The sequence below is a fragment of the Panicum virgatum genome, chromosome 7N (assembly GCF_016808335.1).
Source record: "Panicum virgatum strain AP13 chromosome 7N, P.virgatum_v5, whole genome shotgun sequence".
Taxonomy (NCBI): Eukaryota; Viridiplantae; Streptophyta; class Magnoliopsida; order Poales; family Poaceae; genus Panicum; species Panicum virgatum.
The window spans coordinates 26570079-26595678 of NC_053151.1; the positions used below are offsets into that span (position 1 = coordinate 26570079).

The window sequence follows — 25600 nt, forward strand, 5'->3', positions numbered from 1 at the left end:
AGCTCTTAGTGAGTGAGGTTGCAAGGCCTTGAGCCTTTGTGCTGTGGTTCATTAGCGAACCAAAACAAGAGCTTGGTGCGCTGGCACCTTGGAGTGTGAAGCTCGCCGGCAACGTCATCGACCCTCCGACTTGGTGTGGAGCGGCGACGACATCTTTGTGCGGGGGACGCGAAGACCCCCATCCTTTGTGGAGAAGCTCCTTAGTGGAACCCGGGGCCAAGGTGACCGTGATTGTGTTCACGGAAGAGACTTGGTGGCCGAGTAGCAATACTCTTAGTGAGTGCTACAATAACGTGAATGTAGGTGTGCCTTTGTGGCTAACCGAACCACGGGATAAACACCCGCGTCAAGAGTTTGCTATCTCCTATCCCGCTCTTTAAGCTTGCGCATTTCATTCTAGCAACTTGTGTGCATTTACTTTCATAGAATAGTTTCATGGTAGGAAAGGCTATATGTTGCTAAACTCTTTTGGGATAGGAGTTTCACACTAGAACAACCTAGTTGCACATCTAGATAGCATGTTTTAGTTTAAGTTTTGTGCAAACTAGTTAGAGCCATAGGTCTAAGTTTTTATTAGTGCCTAATTCACCCCCTCCCCCCTCTTAGGCTAGAGCACCCGATCACTTTCATACGGCACCGGGTACGGGTACGGCACCACCTTCACTTCCGGTTTGGGCAGCGGCGGCGGCGGCTTCGGCTTCTCCTCCGGTGGTTTCGGCTTCTCCTCCGGCGGCTTCGGCTTATCCTCCGGCGGCTTTGGCTTAGGCTCCTCCGGCTTGGGCGGCGGCCAGACCTCGACGATCGATGGTGATATCTTTGACGATCCTGTCGGCCTTGTAGCAGATCTTCTTGGAGAGCTTCTCGCCGCTGAACTTGCCGCGTACAATCACCTTGTTCAGCTTGTCCTCGAACTCCACCTTCTCAATGCAGAAATCCTCTGCAGCAGCACATGACCAGAATATAGTCAAGCTTTGTAATCTACTTTCTACTAGCTGCACTCGTAATTAACCATGGTTAAGGTTAATTCACTGCACGGTTATTCTGTAAAATTTCCCTTGCACATGCCTACATGGTGCTGATCAGAACTTTTCTGATTTCACATTGTTGCAATTTCCCTCTTAATAAAATACGTGCTCAGACACGTTACGTTCGCGAAAAAAAGATTGTTGCAGTTTCAGGATTATAGTTTTCTGTTCCAAACAAAACAAAAAGTTTGGATTCTACCCTCGCCTCATGGAAGCTTTCCTGCTGCATAGTAAATGTTCCTTTAATTTGAGGCAGTCCAGGACCCTGGTGATCTTGGCTCGGCAGCGGCAGCATTGCAGGTCCACGGTGATAACCAAGATTGTCATCTGCAAATTAAACAAACATTTGTAGGGAAACAATCTTGACTACGTTGTGAGAACGTGTGCAAATATGAATTTCTTATCAATCATGCGTGGCCACTTTACAACTTCTAACAAAATTTGTGGTTCGTTTTGAGATTGCCTTAATTCTAAAAGTTCAAGCTGATTAACAGATAGCAAACTAATTGCTTCAGAAACTTTTTGCAAGGAACCTCTGCACAGTAGGACAAGGCTCGCTGCCTGAACTTTGCCATTAAACGGATGAGAGTTTGACACCAGACATATGATACATTCGCGAGGAAGAGAAACTCAACTAAGGCTAATTATACATCAAACAAACATCTCCCCAAACACCTATGGAACTATACATCGAAACTAAAGCCAATGTCGGTCTATGCGATGATTAGTACAACGAGTACGGAAACAATTGAAGGGAGAAAGAGAAGGATTAAGCTCACCTTTCAAACCTCAATGTTGCCAATGGGCACGAGAGGAGTTTGCAGGGGAAGGAGAGGAAGAATAGAACGGAGCAAATAATGTGAGCCTTGTGTATTCTTATGGCTGGATATGCTGAAGCCTACCGAAAGGCAATAATGCTGGCATTGAGTCTGGTCCATTTGATCGCATTTCAACGGCGTTGATACTTGGGGAATGGGTTGTGAAATCTACATGAAGGGATGGGAAAAGGACTAGAGATGTACAGGACAGTTTGGTCCTTCTCAGGGACCTGTCCTGCTACTGTCCCCTCGTTTTCTTGCTTTTCCTCTATCACATGATTTTACATACCATTGTTGCAGGATTTCAATTTGAATACGGAAAGGTCTCTTTCCAGAGTTTTGTAGCAAGGCAGAAGTGTTTTGCTGGCGTGCACTTCTGTCTGAAAGCTAGTGCATCATTCTTGCAGTTCGGAAATCATTTTGGGGACGTAAGGATTTCAACCCAAACCTCACCGTTGCATCATTCTTTTTACTGAAAGCTAGTGCTCGATCTCCAAATCAAAGAAACACTTTCTATCGTGCCTGATAGAAAACAAGATACGAATGGTAAGTATGTATTGTTGTGCCGAAGTCCTAGACTACATTTTCATATCGTAGGCCGCCATCCTCCGTTTGCGCGTCTTCAGTGAGTCGCTGCCGGTGCGTTCGCGGTTGGTTTGAGGTCGTCATCTACCTCTGTCGATTCTTCATGTGCGCACCTTGACCATGTATGTCACTCCATTTTCTCTAGCGGATAGTTTGTATGCTTCTCTGACGGATGCTTTGCCATCACCATCTTGGTGGAAGTTTTGCCGCTGTCGTCTCTTCTCTGGTGGATGCTTGGCCACCGACTCAAATGTTTAAGATGGATGCTTTGCCGTCGTTGTTCTACCATGGTCACGTTGCATCCTTTTTACAGGTTTAGATGTTTTGGTTGTTTCGACTAGGTTTGTTAGGTTAGGTGGTTTTCTTTCCTCTCTTGTTGCTTTAGTGCACTCTCGGTCGTTTGCCACCTTCTTGGCAGATTTGTAACACTGTGCTACGAGGGTTGTCTCGTAGTTGCGTCGCTGTAACTCTTTTCCTCTTATGAAATATGTGCTCAGACATGTTCACGAAAAAAATATCGTACAATAGGGGACTAGGAAGGATGGAACAAAGCGAGAATCTCAAGATGCTCCCAACCACCACTTTTGCATTATTCATGATTTTTTGAACCTTAGGTTACATCAGGAAACAACGACTAAAATTAGAACATACACTTTTTTAAGTTAACCCAAATATCCTTATATCTGTTTATAAATTACTCAGCACTGCAATTCAAATGATCGTTTGATATAAAATATGGTAGAAAAATCTGAGACACGATTATTAGAAGAAAAGATAAAGAAAATAAGATGGGGACCTAGATACGGGCGGTAAGGTTACAGCGAACATATTAGCTTGCACTTGGGCTCGACTATGGGAGGAGGAGGTGGAGGTGGCTTGGCGATCTCGATGTTCTTGATGACCCTGCCAGTGTTGCACACTTGCACCCGAGGTAGCAGCTGAACTTGTTGACGTTCGTTGAAGCAGCCGAAGATGATCACCTTGTCGGCTTGTCCTTCTCAAGGAATAATAGGATCTTTGATGGTCGAATGCAAACAATTCAGGATGTTTTAGTTATGGTGGCCGACGAGATTGTTGCTTGGTACCATGCAGGATTTAGGTGCCTAGAAGTAGCTGCAGGTGCTTTAGGCCAGCTTTCAGGTTGCGCAGATGTCACCATGTGATTATTTAGCATGCTGTGTTTTGGGGGTTGGCTTTGCTTCTTTGTAACTAACCCTTTTGTAATTGTAACTGTTTTTTTCCCTCTTAATGAAAAACGTGTTCAGGCACGGTCGCGAAAAAAATCCTCCTTTAGTCCTTTTGCATTTCTCTTAGCTACAGTAAGTTTTTTTGATGAAACAGGAGGGGTGGATCCCCCTACTAGATATATTAACTAGAATAAAAAAGTTAGTTACAAGCCAGGCCTAAGTCACATAAGATTCTAGCCAAGCTTTCATATGGCATGATAATGCTTTGACTCTGCCCTATGAATAACCAAAGAAAAATGGAATTTGAAACTCTCTTGTACATCTTGAATAGTTTTGTGCCTCTGAATCAAAGATGAGGACATGGACAGTACGAGATCCCCATATGCTCTAGTAGCACATTAATATGATAATCTCCATGAAGAAAGGAACCTGTAGCCTTGTCCTAAAAACCTCCAGAATTTGTAGATGCTGCAAGTTTATTGGGCTGTTTAGATTTAGTGAAGCCCAACACTGTATTGCAATGGGGCATTTCAAGAAGAGATGTTCAACAGTCTCCTCTAAACCTGTTCGACAAACAGCACATCCATAATCTTCTAGGACTGTATTTCTTCTTCTTAACACTTCTATTGTGCTCAATTTGTCTTGCATCAACAGCCAAAAAAGAATATTTTGTGTTTCAGTTGACAAGCTGACTTCTATAGCCACCTGAAAGCAGGGTGAATTTCCATGTCCTTTCAAATGCTTGTAGGCCTTAGAGCAGGAGAAGTATCCTGTTCCCTAAATCTATTCCCACCTGTCTTTTCCATCACTTGAAGGCAAATTGGAGATTATATTCTGGAATTCCTCATACTGTACAAAAGCCTCATCAGAAAGAGGGATGTGAAAGATTCTGTGAAACTGTGTGGTCCCAATGATTTAGCCTTCTGTAGAGAGATACTTTTTTTGATCAAGACGTATCTGTATTAAAAGTTAAGGAACTAGTACAGAGACTCGTACGTGTATAGATACATCCAGAAGGATACAGAGGACTGCAGTACCGACCTAATAGCACAAAGGTCCCTAGAGAACAAAGAGAAAACAACTAAGCCCTTGGTCCCTGTGCAGATCGATTCCTCCAAACCTCGTCGCCGCCGGTCATCGCCGAAAGGTAGATGCCACCACCCGCAGGTCGGACGAAGCTCCATCGCCGCAAAGCTTTTGAAAGAGCCGCAGAAGACACTCGTACTCAAGCACGAGATGAAGCAAATGCTGAAAGACCGTCGCCCAGGGACGCGCCCCGAGCTCCGGCGACCCTGGTTGCAACCCCGCCGTCGACGACAAAAGCCGCCGTGGGATCTCGGAGCCAAAACCACTCTCCAACCATCCGCAAGACCCGAAGCAGCCTCCATACTCTCAGAGCAAAAGGCCAGAAGACGCACCTTCCAACCAGATCGATGCGCCACCGGCCGACGACTCCTGTACAAAGGGCTCACCGCTGGAACCCCACCTCCACCGGCTCGCCGTCGGAGTCAGAGCAGAACACCAACGGGGCGAGGACGAATCAGAGAGGACCTGTCAGACCCGGGGCAGCGGGACTGTTTATAGGCATAGAATGTTCTAGAGTAAGGGATAGCTCATGGATGTACCTTACCTCTCTTGTAACTACCCGAATAGGTATAGAACTAGCTGGAGTACAAAGGAAACTACCCGATTGAGTTGTAGTAGGGTTCCAACTGCACTTGGTTAGGACTTTCCATGTAACCCTGTCCCCCCGGATATATAAGGGCGGGCAGGGACCCCCTCAAAACACATCAACACCTAAGGCAATACAAACAACCACATAGGACGTAGGGTATTACATAACTCGCGACCCGAACCTGTCTAAATCTTTGTGTTTCTTGCACAATCGAGTTCTAGAGCAGTCGATCCCTACCTACAAACCTTACTGCTAAGGGTATCCCTGAGCAGGCTTGGCGGTAAACACCGACAGCTGGCGTGCCAGGTAGAGGATTCGGCGAGTTCATCGGCGAATTCGATGGCCGGATCAAGCGATGCCAACAACGTGCCCGAGGGCACAACCCTTGTTTTCGGTTTATGGGCATGCACGGCTGACGGATTGGGCGGCTTCTCCAGCCACCTTGTCACGCCCAACTCGCCTAAACCGAAAATCACTCCCCAACCCGCCGACATCTGCGGAAATTCAGATCACGACGGGAAAAGAGTTCTACTCGAACTCGGTTTGAATAACGCAGAAAACGTATCGACTCCAACTCGAGTTCTCGAGTAAGCCGAGTCCGATACAAATTCTGATCCTGAAAAGCCTCACTTTTCCAAAACTCTCGGAAAATACTTGACTTGTCTCAAGACGATCAAATGCCCAAGGATCAACAACTCAGAACTACTCAATGGAGTAAATCGAGTTTCGCGATCAATTGAGGGCTGCATCAAACTTGCAGAATCCACCATTGGCTCATCTACATCACGGCAGAACCCAGAAGCATTGAACCCACCAAAGGAATGGTCGGGTGATATACTCTCCGAGATCGATCGAGTAGATTCCAAGCTCGCCAACTGCACTAAGATGGCCGAAGGCACTCTGCAAAACTTGAAGAAACCGGGGGGAGGAATCTGTGGGGGATCTGGTAAGACAAACCCCCGGCTTGTTCGGATGGGACCGTCTATCTCTAGGACTTTGATTAGTTCATGAACGGTCTCGACAACTTTGAATCGTTCGATGATCTCGAAGACTGGTCCGACAACGTCGACTTATTCATGGACGCTATGGCCAATCCACCCGAACATGCTGACGCCCTTTGGGAACTAGCCAAACTCAAAAAGGGAAAAGCCACAGCCCCAAAACAATCCAGCAAGTCGATTTTCGACAAGCCTTGGATTAAGGAGCCTGAAGGACTGACTCCCACGCAATCATGGCTGCATTGCATGAACGAGAATGCCCTCCGTGTAGAGATGGGCATCCCGCTTCTTGCTCACCCAAAGCACACATATTCCAAAATCGGTGGACTAACCGATTCCAACTCCGAGTACTCTTCCAACCCGGAGGACGAGCTGGATGACCTAATCCAGTACAGCAAACAAGTCGAGTTCAACTCGACTAAGAATTCCAAGTCCGATCAGGACTCCTTCCCAAACTTGGTCATATATGCAACACCACAAGGACGGACAGTGTGCCTGAATATAAAAGATCCTAACGCCTCTGGCTCTCAGCCAACAGATCTACCCTTCCAGCAGAGCACTCCACTAGACCTGTCCTCGAGCAAGCAAGACCAAGAAGTTCAAGATCTTAGCCGTGAAATCCTCATGGTTCGCATCTCCGAGGTCCACGAACCTGAGGACGACCCCACGGAGCGTCTCAACCTCGACGACTACAATTCTAATGATTTTGACGAGTATCTCTCCGACAACATGAAAACTACACCTCCCACGATCACAGAACCCCAAGCTACTACCAAGCAAGATCTGCCTGCACCACCTCCAGCAGTGACGGTCACTGTGCAATTGGAAGAGCAGCACCCAGCAGAAGATCTTTACGAGCGGCGTCGCCTGCTTAACCAGAAGAGGGCTTTCAGGCGTCAGCGCCTCGCCAACAGCCAGCAGGAATAGCAAGGCGATAACTACGACTACTCCAACTGCGACCTCCGCAACGTGATCAACGTTGGTCGTGACGCATGCAACGTCATCATCTCAAGGAGAAAGGAACACGTGGAAATAGAGGCTTACAACCCTTCTTCCAACTACCGCATCCCACCAAAGGCTTCCGCATCTTTCAAGAAGTACAAGCCGGCAAGCACCCGTTCCCAAGGTAAACCGCCCACCCCGCATCGTGAAGAAACATCTTGTGGCAGAGACAGGATCAACAAGACTCTACTACACAAGTGCTTCATCCACCCAAAGAGCTCTCACACGTTCTTCGAGTGCGACTCACTCCGCAAGGCCCTTGGGGCACCCCTCCTAAAGGAGACCCTACCCAAAATCTAGTCGACCACCGTATGGACTAGTTTTTCCCTCAAATAATTTTATTCAGTCATGTAAACCATTGCTCACGTCTAGCGGGCAAGGGGTATGTCTTAAGAGTCAGAGTCTGTCATTTTACAATTACTGTAATTTCGAAAAACCCAAAATAAAAGTTGATTTCCTTTGCAAATCGACTACTTGGCTCTCGCTCATATGGCAAATACCCCATCATAAAACACTACTCTGACAACTGCGCTCATCACTGGAGTAGCAATCGAGTAGTTTTTACGGTTTACCCCAAGTATTCTTATGACATTTTCGTCTTGGATAACCCGACGGGGTTCGTACCTAACAGACTTGTCCTAAGAATTACTCTAGTCCTTGGTTTAGGACACCCTACTTGCTGGCTCGAGTAGGTTTTGGATATCCCTTTGGCATTTTTGTCTTGGATAACTCGACGTGGCTCACACCTAATAGACTTGCCTTAAGGATTACTCCAATCCTTGGTTAAGGACACCCTACTCGCTGGCTCGAGTAGGCTTTGGATATACTTTCGATATTTTCGTCTTGGATAACCCGACGGGGTTCATATCTAACAAATTTGTCTTAAGTATTACTTCAGTCCTTGATTAGGACACCCTACTCGCTGGCTCGAGTAGGTTTTGGATACTCTTCCAATATTTTTGTCTTGGATAACCCGACGGGGTTCATACCTAACAAACTTGTCCCAAGAGTTACTCCAGTCCTTGGTTAGGGCACCCTACTCGCTGGCTCGAGTAGATTTTAGATGTTTTTTCGACATTTTCATCTTGGGTAATTTGACGAGGTTCACCCTAATAGACTTGTCGTCTAAACTACTCCAGTCCTTTGGTAGGGCACCTTACTCGCCTTGCTCGAGTAAGTTTTGGATATTTCTAAAATATTTACGTCTTGGTTAACTCGACGGAGTTCGTCCTAACAGTTCTATTTTAGAAATCAATCCAGTCCTGGTATAGGACATGCTACTCGTTGAATCGAGTAGCCTGTGATATCTTCATAAAAAGTTGTATGCTACCTGGGTGACCAAGCGAGGTCTATCCCAACTGGTCAACTATGAAAATCCCCCGAGGAGCATAAATAAGTTCTTGATACTCTAAAATAGGTTGACACGAGTCTCCTGCTGGCTTAGACTACTAAGGGAGCTTCAACTACGGAACCCTTTTTTACTCGAGCACTTGACGGGTGTTACTCGCTTGCTTACAAAAAGAGTTCTGTTTTTTTTCCTTAGTGACTCTGAGTAGTTGACGAGAGCCTCCTATTTTCCTATCTATCAAAGAACATCCTCTAAAGCTCCTAACTCTTCAAGTACTCGATAAGAGTCCCCCGTCATCAAACCGGAGAATCGAATCCATAAGAGCATCGCTCTAACAAAGCATTTCTTTCCACAAAGAAATCCAAACTAAGCTACGGCTTAAAATACATTTTTAGTGCTTTTCCCACTTGGTTAATCCTACAGAATTCAATCCTGACCGGTCAGCACTAGAAGTTCTGATTAGGACCACATAACTCGATCCCATTCGAGAATACTCTGCCTCTTAAGGAACCTACGGATACAATTCTTCGTATCTACTATCACGACTGAGTAGGCACGATGCCGCCAAAACTCAGGATATTCGAGTACAATTAGTCGACACATCAAAGGATTCCACAATCCTACCATAAAACAAGTACTTGATATTACAAAAATATTCAACATTTGTTCAAAAGTACTTGCGGCCTACACGCCAACTCAAACAGAATCAACAATTTCAAGGGGACTCAGGCTTGTTCAGGGACTCCACTATCTGGCTGGCCACCACGGAAGTTTCTTTCAAATACTGACTGAATTGTTCTTCAGTACAATCAGCTTTGGCGTCCTTCCCAAGTGCCATCAAGACGTGTGCTTGGCCAGTAAGATTTCACCAACCCGAGTACATGCCCCACGTCTCTATCAATAAACATTGTTAGTGCATCTTGGTTCAACCTTTTAATGTGACTGCTTACCCTCCACCAAGGATTTAGGATTACACAAATAGGAAGTAAGGAGATCTTATGATTTTATATATATCTGGAGGGTCAGTTTTGGTATTTGCATAAACAGATCAAAATGTGGTAAAAGGAAATAAGTTTGGAGGTTAATTTGAGAAAAACTTTAGTCCTGTTCTATGAAAAATTTAAAATTTTTGGTGAATTAATTTGGTTAAATTCCATATGTAATATCACTTATTGATTTAACATAATAAAATCAATAGTTACTCACCTAACTAATGTGAGTAATTCATTTTATTGAGATCTTAGAGATATTCTAGGTTCTTGATGAAATTTATTACTAGATAAACTCAAATAAACAATAATTAAAATTCTCCATAAGATCCAAAGTGATAGAGTGTTTATCAAAGCTATTACAAGGGCATTTATAATAGTGCCATATTGGTTGCCTTATAGCTTTGTGTAATCGTACCGATGACTTACTATCCAATACATATCTCTATCTATATGTCTATCACCATATCTTTTTTCTATGATCTAGCTATATCTATATCCATACCTCTATATCTTTATCTATACCTATATTAATCATAGACCTCGAGAAAAGTCCCGGACTAATCTATGAAAAACAAAAAAAATATGTAGTCTGCTATAAGATGAAATTATAATGATAAAAAATAATATATCCCTAACAAACTATAGCCACGGGATCCAAGTAAAATATAACAAAAATTCAAGCATCTTCCCTTCTATCTAAAGGACTCGTGTTCTCACAATGAATCCAGAAAAAAGACATATTTTCTATCTCAAAAATAATAAACAAAAATAAAACAAATATGTCTCTTCATTATACTTTTAACCCATATGTTCAACTTCTCATGCTTTGTGGTTTTATGAAAAATATTTTCGTGGTCTGGTCACCAACTTTTTTATGTGCTCCAGCAAATGAGGTAATTTTGGTAACGTGAATGGCGGCAGAGATCACCAGAGATGATAACTAAGTATAAATAACCTGGAAGCTTCTTCAGTATATTTTTTCTCTAGGTTTTGTTCGTGTAATATGGGGATATACCATGATTTATCTGTACTACAACTGTAACACCTCTGGTGTTAATCTTTTGCATTAGTCACTAATCATGGGCATAAACATTTTCATTAGCAATAATCATGCATGCATAATTACATTGTAAATTTCATGCCATGAGATGCATTCAAATTAATTTTGTGTGCAATTCTTGCTAATGACATGCTTAACCCAATTGTTAGAACTCGATATTTTTAAGTGTTTTAGGCTGAAATTTTAACCATCTTTGAGGCATGTCAATAATTTATTTTGTCTAAAGACTTAGTTTTTGGCCAATGTAAAACTTGTAGTCCAATGTGTCGGTTACCGGCAAGCCTACCTAGGGATACCCTGAGGTAGTAGATTGTAGCCAGGAAATCGCTGAGATCAGGAACTCGATGGTGCAAGCAACACAAGGTTTAGACAGGTTCGGACGTCGAATAGTGTAATACCTACGTCCTGTGTGGTGGTTTGTATTGCCAGAGGGTTGTAGATTATTTGGAGGGAGTCCCTGTCCGCCCTTATATAGCCTGGGGGACAGGATTACATGAAACCCTAGATCAATACTAGCTTAGGAGTTCTTCTGGAGTACTACTCGAGTATTTTCCTTCTATACTGACTAGTTCTAGTTGTGCACGAGTACTTTAGATGACGTTAGGGTATGGGACATGCCCCCATCCCATATCTCGTACAGATCTGTACCACGTCAGGTATCCCATGGCCCCGAGTCTGACACAATGTTAGTACTTCAATGTAGTGTGGTTTGGTTTTAGTGAAAACTTTATTTAGTGGTTCAAAACTGCAATCAAAATCCGGTCAAACCTTTGTTTTGCTGAGTTTGAATTTTGAACCTAGTTTGGATGAGCTTTAACCCCATTTTCTCCCAAATCCAAAGCTCAAATCAGTTTTTGTTCCACACCAGTCTTGTAAATCTTTTCTTCCTCCACAACTTTCGTTTTGGCCATTTCAATATGAAATTTGGAGTTCTAGTCAAACTTCGTTGACCCCATCACCTCTCTCTTCCACCTCCCTCGATCCACCGGGTAGAGCGCTCGCCGGCGTACGGCTATGGTGCCGCATAGAAAATCCTCAGCCTGACACCAGCTGGCCTCAACCCATTTTGCCTTCCACCAGTGCCTTATCCACTCCCCAGCGCCACCTCTCATTCCATCACCCCTAAGGATTCCCCTTCTTCTTGCTCAGGCTGAGCCGAGCAGCACCTCCGTCACTGACCAAAATCCGCCGGCCATGCCCCATCCCCTTCTGATTCCTCGCGTCCCAAGCCTCCTCACCACCCCCTCCACCTTTCCCGCCACTCACCCGACCGGCTCTGGCTGTTCCCTAGCTGGATTCGACCCTGCACCGGTCGGCCACCATTGGAGCTCCGCCCAAAGCTTCGGCCGCTCGTCGACGACTCTCCTCCGGCCCTCCACCTCGCCCTCCGACCTACAAAACACGTTCGCGGTGAGCCCCTTCACCTCCCCGGCCCTTTACCCACTTGTCTCCCCCACTGTGCCGCCGCGCTGGCCAGCCTGCCGCCGCCGCCACTCGTCACGGGCTGCAATCGCGCAGCCTACGCCGCGCCGCCGAGCACCCCGGCTCCGCCTGGATGCGCAACCACCCCCCCCCCCCCCCCCGGCCGCCGGTGGGAGCCACTGGCTAACCGCTGGCCATGGCCTCGAGCTGGCCATGGCATGGCCTTGACCGGCCGGGCCTCCTCTGACCCATAGGGCTCGACGGTCAGGGGCTGTTAGGGTTAGGTGTTTTCTGAAAATGGTTTAATCCAGCTGAAACTTATAAATTGCATAGAAAATCAAGAGAAAATTCTAAAATCAAAACTAGTTTTGTTAGCTTGGCTAGATCTAAATCTACATAGGAAAAATGTTCATGCATGTGTAGTGTCCTTTTTACCCCTGCTAGAATTTAATATGTGCTTAAGCTTGTTTAATTAGTTTTTGCAGATCTGTTAGTCCGAAAATTATGAAATTTATGTTGTAGCTTGTCTTTTCCATGTGAAGTTCACAGTAAACATTTCATGTCCAGAAGCTATGTCTATGTTTGCAAATCTTTTATTGTTCAGTTTCTATTGCTAAGGATAAAATAAATAGTTTCTATTGTTAATAATTGTTGGTCAATTCATGCTTTATCAGTAGCTTATCATGCCAGTTTGTTTGTGTTACCACTTTATTGCTGCATGTTAAGTTTTTACATTTATTTAGTGCAACAGTCTTTATTGTGGTAGCCGATCATATAAGAAGCCACGTTTTGATGATGGGCCTCGTAAGCCGATCATAAGGGAAAGATGCGAATACGGAAAGCGTGTCCCTGTACACGATCGGCTAGGAGGCAGAGTTCCTATGCATGATCGACTAGGGGGCAAGACTATGCTACGTGACCCGTCAGGGGGTCGGATTCCTGCACACGATCGGCTGGAGCAGATGGCTGATGATATGGTGCCCGATGATCAGCCGTTTGCGTAGGGATCCTGAGAGAGAACCAGTTCATCATCGCGTTGATCAGCCTCGTTGGTGCCCTACAGGTTTAACTAAGTCACAAAAGAGGCGCGTGCAGAGGTTGCGTCAATTGGAAATGCTGGAAGAAGAGCCAGAGCAAACTCTCAGCAAGAAGAGGGTCAAGTCCCAAGTTTGGCGCGTCAAGCCAAAAGCCGATGTTCGGCAAGACCCTGGATCATTGGCTGCACCTGTCAACATGGTCTTCATGCTGCCAAGGGAATTCATGGCACCATCCGATAGTGATGAAGAACCAGAGTTAGAGGAAGCAATGGCTCAATTAGCCTTAGAGCCTGTACCGGCTACATTCGAGAAGCCGGAGGATGAAAAGCGTCAGCATCTTAAAGCTTTATTTTTGAAGGGTTTTGTCGATGGCAGGCCAATCACAAAGATGCTAGTGGATGGAGGTGCAACAGTGAACATAATGCCATATGTTATGTTGCGCAAGCTTGGAAAAGGTATAGCATCGGCTGAAACGCACACATGGAGCTATGAAAGGGTGGCCTATTTCTCTGGTCAAGCATGGGAGACAGATTTCTTGAAAGTGGCCGATTATAAATTAACACCAATCCAAGCAGTCAGTTCTCCAGATGATTCCTGATGGATGAGTTCCTTGAAGATGAAGGCAAGCTTGGGCACGGGTTCACGTCGGCCGATATGTTAGAAGAAATTGATATTGGAGATGGCGATAGGCCAAGGCTGACGTTTATTAGTGCTAAGTTGGATTCTGAGTATAAACATGAGTTGATAAAATTGTTAAAAGAATATAAAGATTGTTTTGCTTTGGAGTATTATGAGATTCCTGATTTAGATCGATCTATTGTTGAGCATCGGTTAACTATAAAACCGGGGTATCAGCCATTTCAGCAGGGTGCAAGGCGTTGTAATCCTAAAGTTTTACTGGATATAAATGCCGAGATCACACAGTTAATTGAAGCTAAATTCATCAGGCAGTGTAGATATGCTGAGTGGACATCTAATGTGGCTCCCGTGTACAAGAAAAATGGAAAATTATGGGTTTGCATTGATTTCAGGGATCTTAATAAAGCCATGCCAATGGATGGTTATCCGATGCCAGTAGCCAATATGTTGGTAGATGCTGCTGCAGGGCACAAAGTGATTAATTTTATGGATGGTAATGCTGGGTATAATCAGATATTTATGGCAGAAGAAGATATTCATAAGACTACATTCAGATGTCCTGGACATGTCGGTTTGTTTGAATGAATTGTGATGACTTTTGGGTTGAAAAATACTGGTGCTACGTATCAAAGATCTATGAATTATATTTTTCATGAACTCATCAGCAAAATTGTGGAAATTTACATTGATGATGTCGTGGTGAAATCAAGAGGGCATCAGGAACATCTAGCTGATTTGCGCAGAACTTTAGAGTGCACAAGGAAGCATGGGTTAAAGATGAATCCAAACAAGTGTGCTTTTGGTGTATCGGCTGGTCAGTTTTTGGGATTCATAGTTCATGAGCGTGGGATTGAAATCAGCCAGAAAACTATTGCAGCAATTAATAAAGTTGTTGCACCAGAGACTAAAGTTGAACTTCAATAGTTGATCGGCAAGATTAATTTCATCCAGAGATTTATTTCTAATTTGTCTAAAAGAATTCAGCCGTTCAGTTTGTTGTTGAAGTTGAAGGCCGATCAGAAATTTGTGTGGGGAGAGGAGCAGCAGAAGGCGCTAGAGGAAATTAAGCATTGTCTGGTGTCGCCTCCGGTGCTGGTTCGGCCACAGAAGCACAAGCTGGTTAAATTATATTTATTGGCTGATGAACGTGCTATCAGATCGGCCCTTATTCAAAAATTCGATGGAAAAGAACGAGTGATATATTATGTGAGCAGAAGGCTCTTAGATGCTGAAACCAGGTATTCTCCTATCGAAAGGCTGTGTCTTTGCTTGTATTTTTCTTGCACCAAGTTTAGACATTATTTATTATCGGCTGAGTGTGTTGTGGTGAGTAAAGATGATGAGATTAAGTACATGTTATCCTTGCCGATATTGAATGGGAGAATCGGTAAATGGATTTTGGCTTTGTCTGAGTTTTACTTAAGGTACGAATTGGCTAAAGCAGTTAAAGGGCAGGTGATGGCCAATTTTGTTGCTCAGCATTGTGGGCCAGATTTGGGTGTTGTGGATCTTGCTCCATGGACTTTGTTCTTTGATGGTTCTTCGTGTGGAGTCGGATCTGGTATCGGCATAGTGTTAGTTTCGTGTCACACCTGGTTTTAAGAACAAAACCAAATGCATAACTATATGTATGCCAGGATCAAGTTTCATACATATAGAGACATTATAAGTGAATAATCAGTGACAGTATCACGAAAAAGAGAACTAAAACAAATAAAAGACTATCAGAGTTTACAGCTTATCCTGGAAACGAAGGCTCCAAACTTCACAGGCAATCGACTGGGGGTTGCGTACGCCTAAAACTCAGCAACATCTTCAAAAGACTTCACAGCAACTTTTCCTTGTGAGCAGCAGTAAGCAAGGGTGAGTACACTTATGGTTGGTACTCAGCAAGGCCACAAGAAATAACCAGAATGTGATTTATATCCATCTTTAAGTTTATTAATCATGTGAGGGTCCAAGCCGCTCTTGACCGTGAGCACGGCTGATATATCAGTTTTACACTCTGCAGAGGTTGTACACTTTCACCACAATTCGCGTAAAAGTTCCGAAGAACTTTGAACCCAACCACGCAATATGCTAGCTAGGCACAATATCACACTTTCGAGGTGTGATTGCATAGGGACGCTACGAGGCCTTTACAAAGATTCCCTAACCCATGACAATCCGCTAAGGTTTCAAGCCAAAGCGGTCATAACACTGTCCTAATGAGGTGGTACCTTGCCAAAGGACCATTAAACAATACCAATTGCCCCAAGAGGACCGAGCTATACCCCGTCGATGCATCCCCTCTTGCCCTTTCGGTAAGATTGTCACAAGCTAGAGTCTCTAATTATTCAGCCAAGACCAGAGCCATATAGTATTGTGGTTGTACGGTTTTCTTGGGTGGTTCTCCATGTTCCAATTAAATCATCATAATACTCTTGTAAATAAGCACAGATAGAAGTATGGTTAGTGTCACTTGCCTTTCTCCAACGAAAAGCTACTCTTACTGCTCTTCAGCTCTTGCTCACTTGGAATTCTTGATTCTTCAAACATCAAACAGCGATCCTTCTACTCGAAGCAATCAACGAGCAACCATACAAAGCAAATAAAAAGATACAACTAAGAACATTACACCATAACAAAAGAAAGGTTTTAAAAGAACGCACTAAAGGATAGGGCTCGTTACTACGATTACGAGGACACAAGAAACACAGAAAACGAAGCTATGGTTGAAAAGAAATAGCTAACGAAAGATTTGTGTTAATAAGGGAAAAGCTTTATTTTTTTTAATTAGGAACCACATGTGAAGGACATTTAAAAGAAATATCCTTGATTATAATTAACTCACATTATATTTTCATTTATAAAAATAGAAGTAAAACTTAGTCAAATTTTATATATAATTGTCTATGTAGGAATTTCATTAAACTAATTAAACAATTAATTTGAAGGAAACGTGTGAAAACATCTAGTCGCACAACTTTATATGATTCATGTGGAACTAACAAATTATATTATAAACACATTTGAGTCGACATTAATCATGTTAACACCAATTATAAAAACCAAAGTAAAGACTTAATTGGATTTTAATTGAAAATACTAGATAAGAGATAATTAATCAAATTAATTCTATGTTTAATTTTAAAAAAGAACTACGATATAAAAGTGCTACTAAACGATAGTTTACGCTAAGACAAAACTAACGCAACAAGAACGAACGAGAACAGATCTAAAACGGTGAGATCGAGGAAAAACCGTTTTACCGCTTAGCCATGGCAGAGATGAATCGAGACGGCCGGAATCGAAACCGGAAGGAACAGCAGCGGCCACACAGCAGGAAGGAACGGCGCAGGGGGTTGCAGTGGCCTGGCACGGCGCGCAGGGACGCACGGTCCTGTGCCTGTAGGTGCATGCATGCAAGGCGGCAGGCAGGGACGATGGGAGCCAGCAGCACACGGCAGGGAACAGGCGGCCTGGGGGCAGCACAGGAGGAGGGGGGGTCATCGTCCTGCTGCCTGGGCGCACAGGGGGAAGAAAGGGAGGGGTCTAGGGCCGGCGGCGGCCTGGCTTGCTGCGCGAAAAAAAACAACAGGAGGCGGTGCTTATATAGGAGGCGATGGAGAGTTCTTGGCTTGCGCGCCAAGGGAAAAGTCCGGGTTGGGCCGGCGCGGATCGGGCTGCGAAGAAAAGAAAAAAAGAAAAAAGAGAAACGGGCCGGACTGCTGATTTGGGTCGAAAAGGTTTTTCCTATTTTCTTTTTTGCAAAAAGATTCAGACAAATTCGATTTGAAATAAAACTCCACAAATTTAAATTCAAATCAAACCACAAGCAATAAAACAATGCAAAGCGGCATGAGTGCAAAACCAACAAACAAGCTCATTTAATTTAGAAAAATCAACCAATCTATTTTCTTTTATAATAATTTTCCTGTGAAGAAAAATAAATGTTGGAAAAATTTTAGAATTATGAGAAAAATGTTGTTTTATTTTTAATTTTAATCACATCATGAAATTCAAAAATTTCACGGTGTGACATTTCGCCTCGGGGGGCAACTTTCGAGTCTTCATTTCCAATTGAGGCTTCTGCTACTAACAATCAAGCTGAGTATAGGGCTATTCTTAAGGGGATCCAATTGCTCAGGGAGATTAAAGCCGATACAGTTGAAATATTTGGGGATTCTATGCTGGTAATTAATCATTTGATTAGAGAATATGACTGCAAGGATGATATTCTACGAGTTTATCACGAAGAATGTCTCCAATTGTTGAAAGAGTTCAGAAAGGTAACTATCGAGCATGTTCCCAAGTTTTATAATGGTAATGCGATGTACTGGCTTTGGAGCTAGTAGCTGATGATTGGAGGAAAGAGATTGCCGATTATTTGAAAGATCCGACTAAGAAGGTGGATCGGAAGGTTCGGTTTCAAGCAACCAAATATGTATTGCTTGAGGGAGAATTATATTATCAGACGATTGATGGGATATTGCTCAAATATCTTGATAAAGAGGAATCTAGAGTTTTGATGGGGGAAATACATGAAGGTGTTTGTGGGTCCCATCAATCGGCTTTCAAGATAAAATGGGTAATTAGGAGGAATGGGTATTTTTGGCCGACGATGCTGGAAGATTGTTTTGCATATTAAATTGAACAAAGGGATTATTAAATTGAACAAAGGGATTATTAAATTGATCAAAAGAAAAATTAATGAACAGCCAAGGCGCATATCGAATGGCTTGTCACGGTGCTACTAAGGTATCTCCTTATCAGTTGGTATATGGGCATGAAGCTGTTCTTCCTTGGGAATTGAAAACAGGCTCTAGGCGTGTGACATTTCAAGATCAGCTAACAACCGATGAGTATTCAACATTAATGAAAGATGGTTTGGAAGATTTAGCTAGTCATCGGTTGAATGCTCTTATAAATGTTGAGGCAAATAAAGCTAGAGTGGCTAGATGGTACGATAAGAAGGTCAAGGTTAAGGCTTTTGCCCAGGGAGATTTGGTATGGAAATTAATTCTACCGATAGGGTCTAAAGATTCAAAATTCGGCAAATGGTCACCGACTTGGGAGGGGCCGTACAAGATAAATCGGTGTGTTCCTAGTAATGCATATATTTTGGAAACACTCGAAAGAGAGGAATTTTCTAGAGCCCTTAATGGAAAATATCTGAAAAGATACTACCCTAGTATATGGGTAGATGCGTAGCCGATGGGCAATTGCATCGGTTGAGTTGTAAGTTATAGGATGCAAAAGGTATCGCCTTTAGTGCAAAAATATATGAAAGTAGAAAAAGGTTGGAAGACCGATTGTGATTTGGATACATCAGTTAATACATGGCCGATGCGATATGCATCGACCTTAGTGCAAAAAGAAAAAACTCAAATAAGGAGGCGACAAGTATTCTGAGGGGTTAGATGCTTGCATGATGGGTATATACAGCAAAATATTGTTCACATCGCGGTTTGCATCATAGAAGGGCTAAAGTGTTCACATCGCAGTTCAAGTGTATATCCGAGGCCTATTACAGTGGTCCAAGGGAATTTTGGATCACATTCATCGCACGCAGGCGAATCTCATTGGCTTCTTGGATCTCCCTATTGTCATCATCGGCTGAACCAAGAATCGGTTGGAGGCTCTTATGAAGTTGATAGGCTTGGCGGGCTTGCTCCTGCTTCTCTTCCTTGAGCTTCTCGATTGCCGATGGGATCTGAGACAAGTTATTGTCTACAGTGGCAATTTCTTGGTTGACTCGGTTGAGTTCTTGAAGGAGCAGATCGCGCTTTGCTGTCAGCTCACCTTTGGTTTTCTCCAGATTGGCCTGAGATTGGTTTGGTGAGTTGATTTTATCATGGATCGAGTCTACGAGGCCTTTGACATCATCTCTTTTCTTGATGGCTTTCCTGTTGGAGGCGATCGGCAAGACGCTTCTTAGTTCTGAGGACTTGGCACCTGACGGCTCTCGATGAAAGCAGCAGGGATCAGTGCTTGTTCGATCGGCTCCCAAAGTTGGCCTCTCAAGGTTTTCAGGATGGCACGGATCGGTTCAGCGTCCTGAACCAGTTGGCCGATGTCTTGATTTAAGAAGGAGAGTATCTCCTGTAGTTTGGCTCTGACATCTTTTGCTATTACAACTGATTTAGCCGATGACGCTTCTTGTTCTTGTGAGGCGACTCCGATTTGAAAGGAAAACATGATGTTATCTGGAGTATCTTGCGCCTGAGGAAAAAAATAGAAAAGTTAGTCGATGGGAATTTTGGGGTATTATGAAATCAGCTGAGAGAAGTTCTTGCCTGCTTCAAGTTTATCTCATCAAAATTGATCCGGGAGAAGGAGATGGCATCGTCATCGGCCGGGGAGAATTGGTCCCAATATCAGGAACATCATGAAGTAGAGCAATTGACTGGCTGGAAGTTCCAACTAGTGCTTGCTTGGGAGCAGCATCCTGAAAATAATTATTGGAATTGAATAATGATTCAAAAAAATGGGGGATCTGGATTCTACCTGAGAAGTCGAGACAGTCAATCTTGCCCTTTTGGGTGCTGGAGACAATCTCTTTATCTAAGGTGATTGGCAGATTTTGTTAACTTGAAGATAACATGAAAGAAGGAAAATGTTATTGGAGTGAGATTACCTGAGCTGAAGGAGAGGACAGTGGCAATTTGTCATGGATTTCTTCTTCTCCTGTTCCTGTAGCCCAACCACCAGCAGTATCATGGATGTCCTCGGCGTATTCTCCAGCTGACAATGAAAATCGGGCATGAGAGAGTTGGAAATACTGGCTGGGGAACTGAAGATAAGTTAGTTACCTGCCGGTGGAGAATCTGGGACTTCTACAATTGGCAGATCGGCAACTTGTGCCGATGATGTTATTGCCGATGGTTGGGTAGGCTGACTTGAGGAACCTTGCACAAGTACCTTGTGCATTGTTGTCTTGGTGGTGGTGGCTCTGTGTTTTCTCCCAGCCAAGATGTTTTCCAGGGTTGGGGCGCCATAGCCGATGTGGGGATTCTCCGATGGAGGGGCATAGACGATCGGTTGATTGCTTTTGTTGACTGTTGGAGGAGATGTGCTGGGAACCTGTCAAGTAATTTTCAGGATTAATCAAAAGGAAAATAAATGGTTAACTATTAGAGGGTTAAGAGATATGTACCTCATTCTCGGGTTCTTGGTAATCAGCATCAAAGTTCTTGCAGTAGGTGCTTGCCGATGTGCAGAACAAATGTTCTTGCCATTCTGACCACCAGCGTATGAAAGGAATGGTGGTGAAGGGGATGATTTGCCAGTCGCCTAGTTCGATTGCACCAGCATCTGGCTCCAAGTTCTTCAGCCGATTGCAAGCTAGATTGCCCTTGATAGCATCTCTTGCTTGAACTTTATCGGCAAAGAAGAGATGGATCGGCACTTGGCCAAATCCTAGTTGCCGTGCTACTGCCGAAGGATAATAAAATTCAAAGCAATGCTGACCCCGTCCCGAAGTGAAGTTAGCAGGCAGAATTCTTGGAGTAATGGCTTCTCTTAGACTATTGATTGCATATTCATCATCTCTCCAGTCATCAAGTTGGAACTTCACTAGGTTTTCAAAGTTATGATTGTCATCGAAATAAGCGAACCAAATGATGGATTCTTCAGAAAAACCATTATAGAAGCACTTGAAAAAGTCGGTCAATCCAAAGACTTGAGAGGCTCGTTGACTATCATTGCTGCTGCTTCGCCGAAAGAAGTGCATCGGCGGGTCTGGAGTTCTGCTCCTTCTGCAAAGTTCTCCGATGGGAAGGACATCTGCCTCAGGTTCATGCCCATAGTTTTGTGCATGTACGTGTTCAGCCACAACTAGATGAACCACCAGGGTCCTCCTAGGTTGCCGATCGGTTGATCGGCTCTGAGCTTGAACGATACCTGGTGGAGCAAATAGTACATCGATCCAAGGAGGTGCTTGCCGAGTGGAATCATATTGCCTTCTGCTAATGTTTCTGCCATTTTCAAGGTGTTGGATGTTGGACCGACGGTTTTGTCGCAGAAGATATACTTCTCAGGCCATATGTTCAGGAAGGCAATATGCTCTCTATGATCTACAGCACCAGACTTAGAGTATCTTTCTATGTAGCCCTTCCAGCATCCGATATTTCTGGTTTCGAATCTGGAAGATGCTTTGGCTAGGAGATCATAGGATCGGTCGGGAACAGAAATATTAAGGCTAGTCAACATCAGGACATCTAGCAGCGTTGGTGTCATTTGTCCATGACCAAACAAGAAGGCGTTCAGAGCATCCGACCAAAAGTAAGAAGCTGATATAAGCATCGGCTCGTTCCTAATCATCTCCGATAAGGATAGGATTATACATTGCCCTATGTCATAATTATCCCAGCTAGTCTGGTGCAGAGCTGCCATACGATGAAACCAGTTTCTCCATCCTGAAGTGGGGCTTGGCCAAGATCTAAAAGCCTGAGACCAATCTAGATTCATATTGGAGATTTTGAAGGGGATTATGTAGGCTTCCAAATTGATTAGATCGGTTGGGTCTGTGTTACCCATGGGGCCTAAGCAAATCATGCTTGTTTGGTACGCTATCGGGATGATGAAACTGTTCCTAAGATTCTAAGATTCTAGAAAGAAAGAAAGCAATGGTGTGATGAGTTTTGGGATTGGGAATGGTAATAGTGATAGAAGAAATGGGGCGTTGTACCTGTGGGATTTCGGAGAAGGAAGCCATCGTCGAAGGAGGGTGATGAGCTCTTGTCACTAGAAAGAAGTTCGCTTGAAATCTTGGAAGTGGCGGAATAGATCTATTCTTGAGGAAAGAGGAGGATAGAAGCGCTGAAGGAGGAGTGCCGGTGGAGAAGAAGATGGCATAGTGGGACAAGATATTTATAGTGTTTGCCCAGAAGGGTATAGTGGAGATTTGATGCACCGCCTGCTTGGTGTACGAGGGATGGTTTGAACACTGTTTGAGGCGCCGGTTCATAAAGATAGTCATGACTGGAGCAAGTTTCGGAGCAAAAAAGATATATTACTCCGAAACTGGAGGGCATGTGTTGACGCTGTTTTTTGACACGTGTCAAGATAAATGCTGGAATGGAGAAGGCTACCGATTTGGAAGGGAACAGCGTATCTAATATGGGAATCGGCGGGTGATATCGTTGCTGATGGGGATTCTATTAGCCGGCGAGATAGCCAGATTTGTTCAGATTCTGGTGGAGTTCTGGTTCGGTTCGGTTGGTTCTTATTTAGGAATTCTTTTTCTTTTGCGTCAAGTTTTGTATCTGTCGTAATCGGCTAGGACTTGGTTAGTTTAGGGGTATAAATATCAGATGTATGAGACCTGGAAAAGGTTGGTACACACCAAATCAAACAAACCTTTACAATTTCCTTACAATTTACTTTCACGGCGGCGACTTCACTATTTTCTTTTCTGCGAGTTCTTTCGAGTTGATCAAGGACGTCTCATATTCGAGCGACTTGATTCGCTGGTAAGTGTTCGTTTACCGAGTAAATCTAGGCTTTACCTAACGGGCGCATCGCTGTTGCTTCGTTTAGATTTGTTCAAAAGTTATCGAATTTTATCTAGGTTTTGATCTCTGGCGCATCATTGTGGTCTCATCTAGATTTATTCACAAGTTATCGATATTTGCTTGATCTATAGGTTTTTCCTATCATTTTAGCTTTTATCAAATCTATCCAACTTGGAGCATATTCAAATCGGCTATAAATCTTGTTATATTATCAAATTTATTGCAAAAGCCGATTAGATCTGTTTCAAGTGTTGTTTTCGAGTAGCTTTGTTTAGGTTATACATTCGTAGTTTTTGCATCGCTCGACATGCGCATCGGCTGATTTAGCCGATTCGTCGCTTTCTACATCGGCTGTGTTCTGCCGATAAGGATTTGTTGATACACGCTCATAACCTTATCAATCATTTTGTGTTTACATCGGTTGACTTCACCGATTTGTCATTTTCTGTATCGGCAATACGCTGTGTGGGAGATATTTGGAAATCCAGCCGATACACTCTCGAATTTAATGTTTACCGTTTCCTTGTAAATTTACAGATCAAATTGACTGGCACGCTTGGTTTGCAGTCTAAGCTTGGCGAACGGTGCTTTCAGGCTTCAGTGTGTTGATTTTTGCGTCAACAATTTTATATTTTTCAATTTAAAATAAATTAATTTTTATTTTTATAGATCCAATCAAAAATTTTTAATTTTGTAAATAATACAAAACTATTGTCAAATTTGTCCAATTTGACAGTTTGATGGACCCGGTATCTAGTTTTACTGTGAAGGTTGAAAATCGGACTATTGTGCTAGTTTGAGGGTGGAAATAAACTTTTCCCTAATAAAAGACAATAACTATTATTGCTTCAAAGCAACTACTTCAATTGGGAACATCAATTTTTATAATTCTAAAAACTTGATGCGCCAACAAGGGCAGGATTTTGAAACATGTGACCTTTTGACTATGGATAACTTGACAAAAGTTGACCGAACCAGCGGAAGGTTTTTACATGACACCATCGGGATGGGCAAGAATGTTTTACATGTACTCGTGATCTTCAGCGTGTGCAAGTGTTATTCACACTTCAGTGTGAATGAATGAGTGGCTTGAAAATGCGTAACACACATCGTCATCATCCCAGTCAGCGCTTGTTAAATGGGATGAACTCTGTCCGGCCAATCATTGTCCCTCTAATTCTGTACTCGATGAATCCTCAGCCACACTGCAAGATATCCAGAAATTAGCCGCTACCTCTACTTGCGCCAGTATACGTTTTGTTTTTGCTTTTACTTATGTTGCAAAGGATTTCATTTCATATAATCTATTTCATCACTGTACCTTTCCGTGCCTGCAGGGAATTAAAGTTTAGGTCCATATCTGCTGATGGCACCTATTTTACTGAAAATACAAAGTGCGAAGATGCAATGTTGGACACAAAATGGATCCAATAGCTCCAAGCGGGGCCAGACTAAACAGCTCACAAGAATAAATCAGTAAATAACCATATATTCATATAGAGAAACAAGTATAAAAATAGAAGACTAGACATCACCTCAAAAATCTAAAACAGTTCTAGGCGTCTATTATTGCCTGAATCTCGGGAAGGGCTCAGGGAAGTGGCGCTGTCAGCCCAAATCCTGAATTGGCTGAATTCAGTATCCACAGTGATTAACATCTATGTATGAGTAACTCTATGCATATATATAAGCTTCTTTGTCTGCCACAATATATACATTTTTAAGTATCCACAAATTCAGTATCCACAGTTTAAAGTATTCTCTCATGAAATACAATTCAGCATTAAAATGGCACTAGTGCACCCAAAAACTTTGACACAGTCCATAGTTTTCCTCTTCTTATGTAATGTTGGAGCATTTTTTCGGACGAAAAATGGCCGGACATCTGCTTAAGTGCTTAGAGGAAATGAAATAGTACAGGTCAGGGGAGACGATCTTCTGCAAGAAGGTATGGGAGAATTTTCCAACAGGGCAAAGGGTGCCAACTTTGTCACAGAAGGATTTGTCGATGCTTTACTTAGTCAGTGCAATTCTGTGCAAGAACATAACAACAGTACATCACTCTAGCCTTGCTGATAAAGGTGTTCTTGTTCCAGTTTTTTAGTTGTTGAGGCAATTTGTCGATTGTACAAGCAAAGCAATACTACTAGCTACCACTCATCTTTTTCTCTGCCTCTTGTGCTTTACAAAGGCGTGCGATTGTGCTTTGTCACGGCTGTCACTCCATCCTGAGATGCCCTTTGTCCTTTAAACATGCAGGTTACTTTGAACATGGTACAATAATCCATTGCTTTGGATTCTCAAATTTAGCCTTT

General features: G+C 43.3%; 1 protein-coding gene and 1 long non-coding RNA gene across 2 annotated transcripts in view; one reads left to right on the forward strand and one right to left on the reverse strand.

Annotated features, from left to right (window-relative positions):
- LOC120683349 overlaps nt 1–25600 on the forward strand; it is a 199433-nt gene that overhangs the window by 157722 nt on the left and 16111 nt on the right. The window lies entirely within an intron of this gene.
- On the reverse strand, nt 390–1957 carry LOC120683359. Its single transcript, XR_005678780.1, has 3 exons — nt 1805–1957; nt 1225–1352; nt 390–937 (listed from the first exon to the last, which is right to left on the reverse strand). It is a non-coding gene; the product is annotated as an uncharacterized LOC120683359 (long non-coding RNA).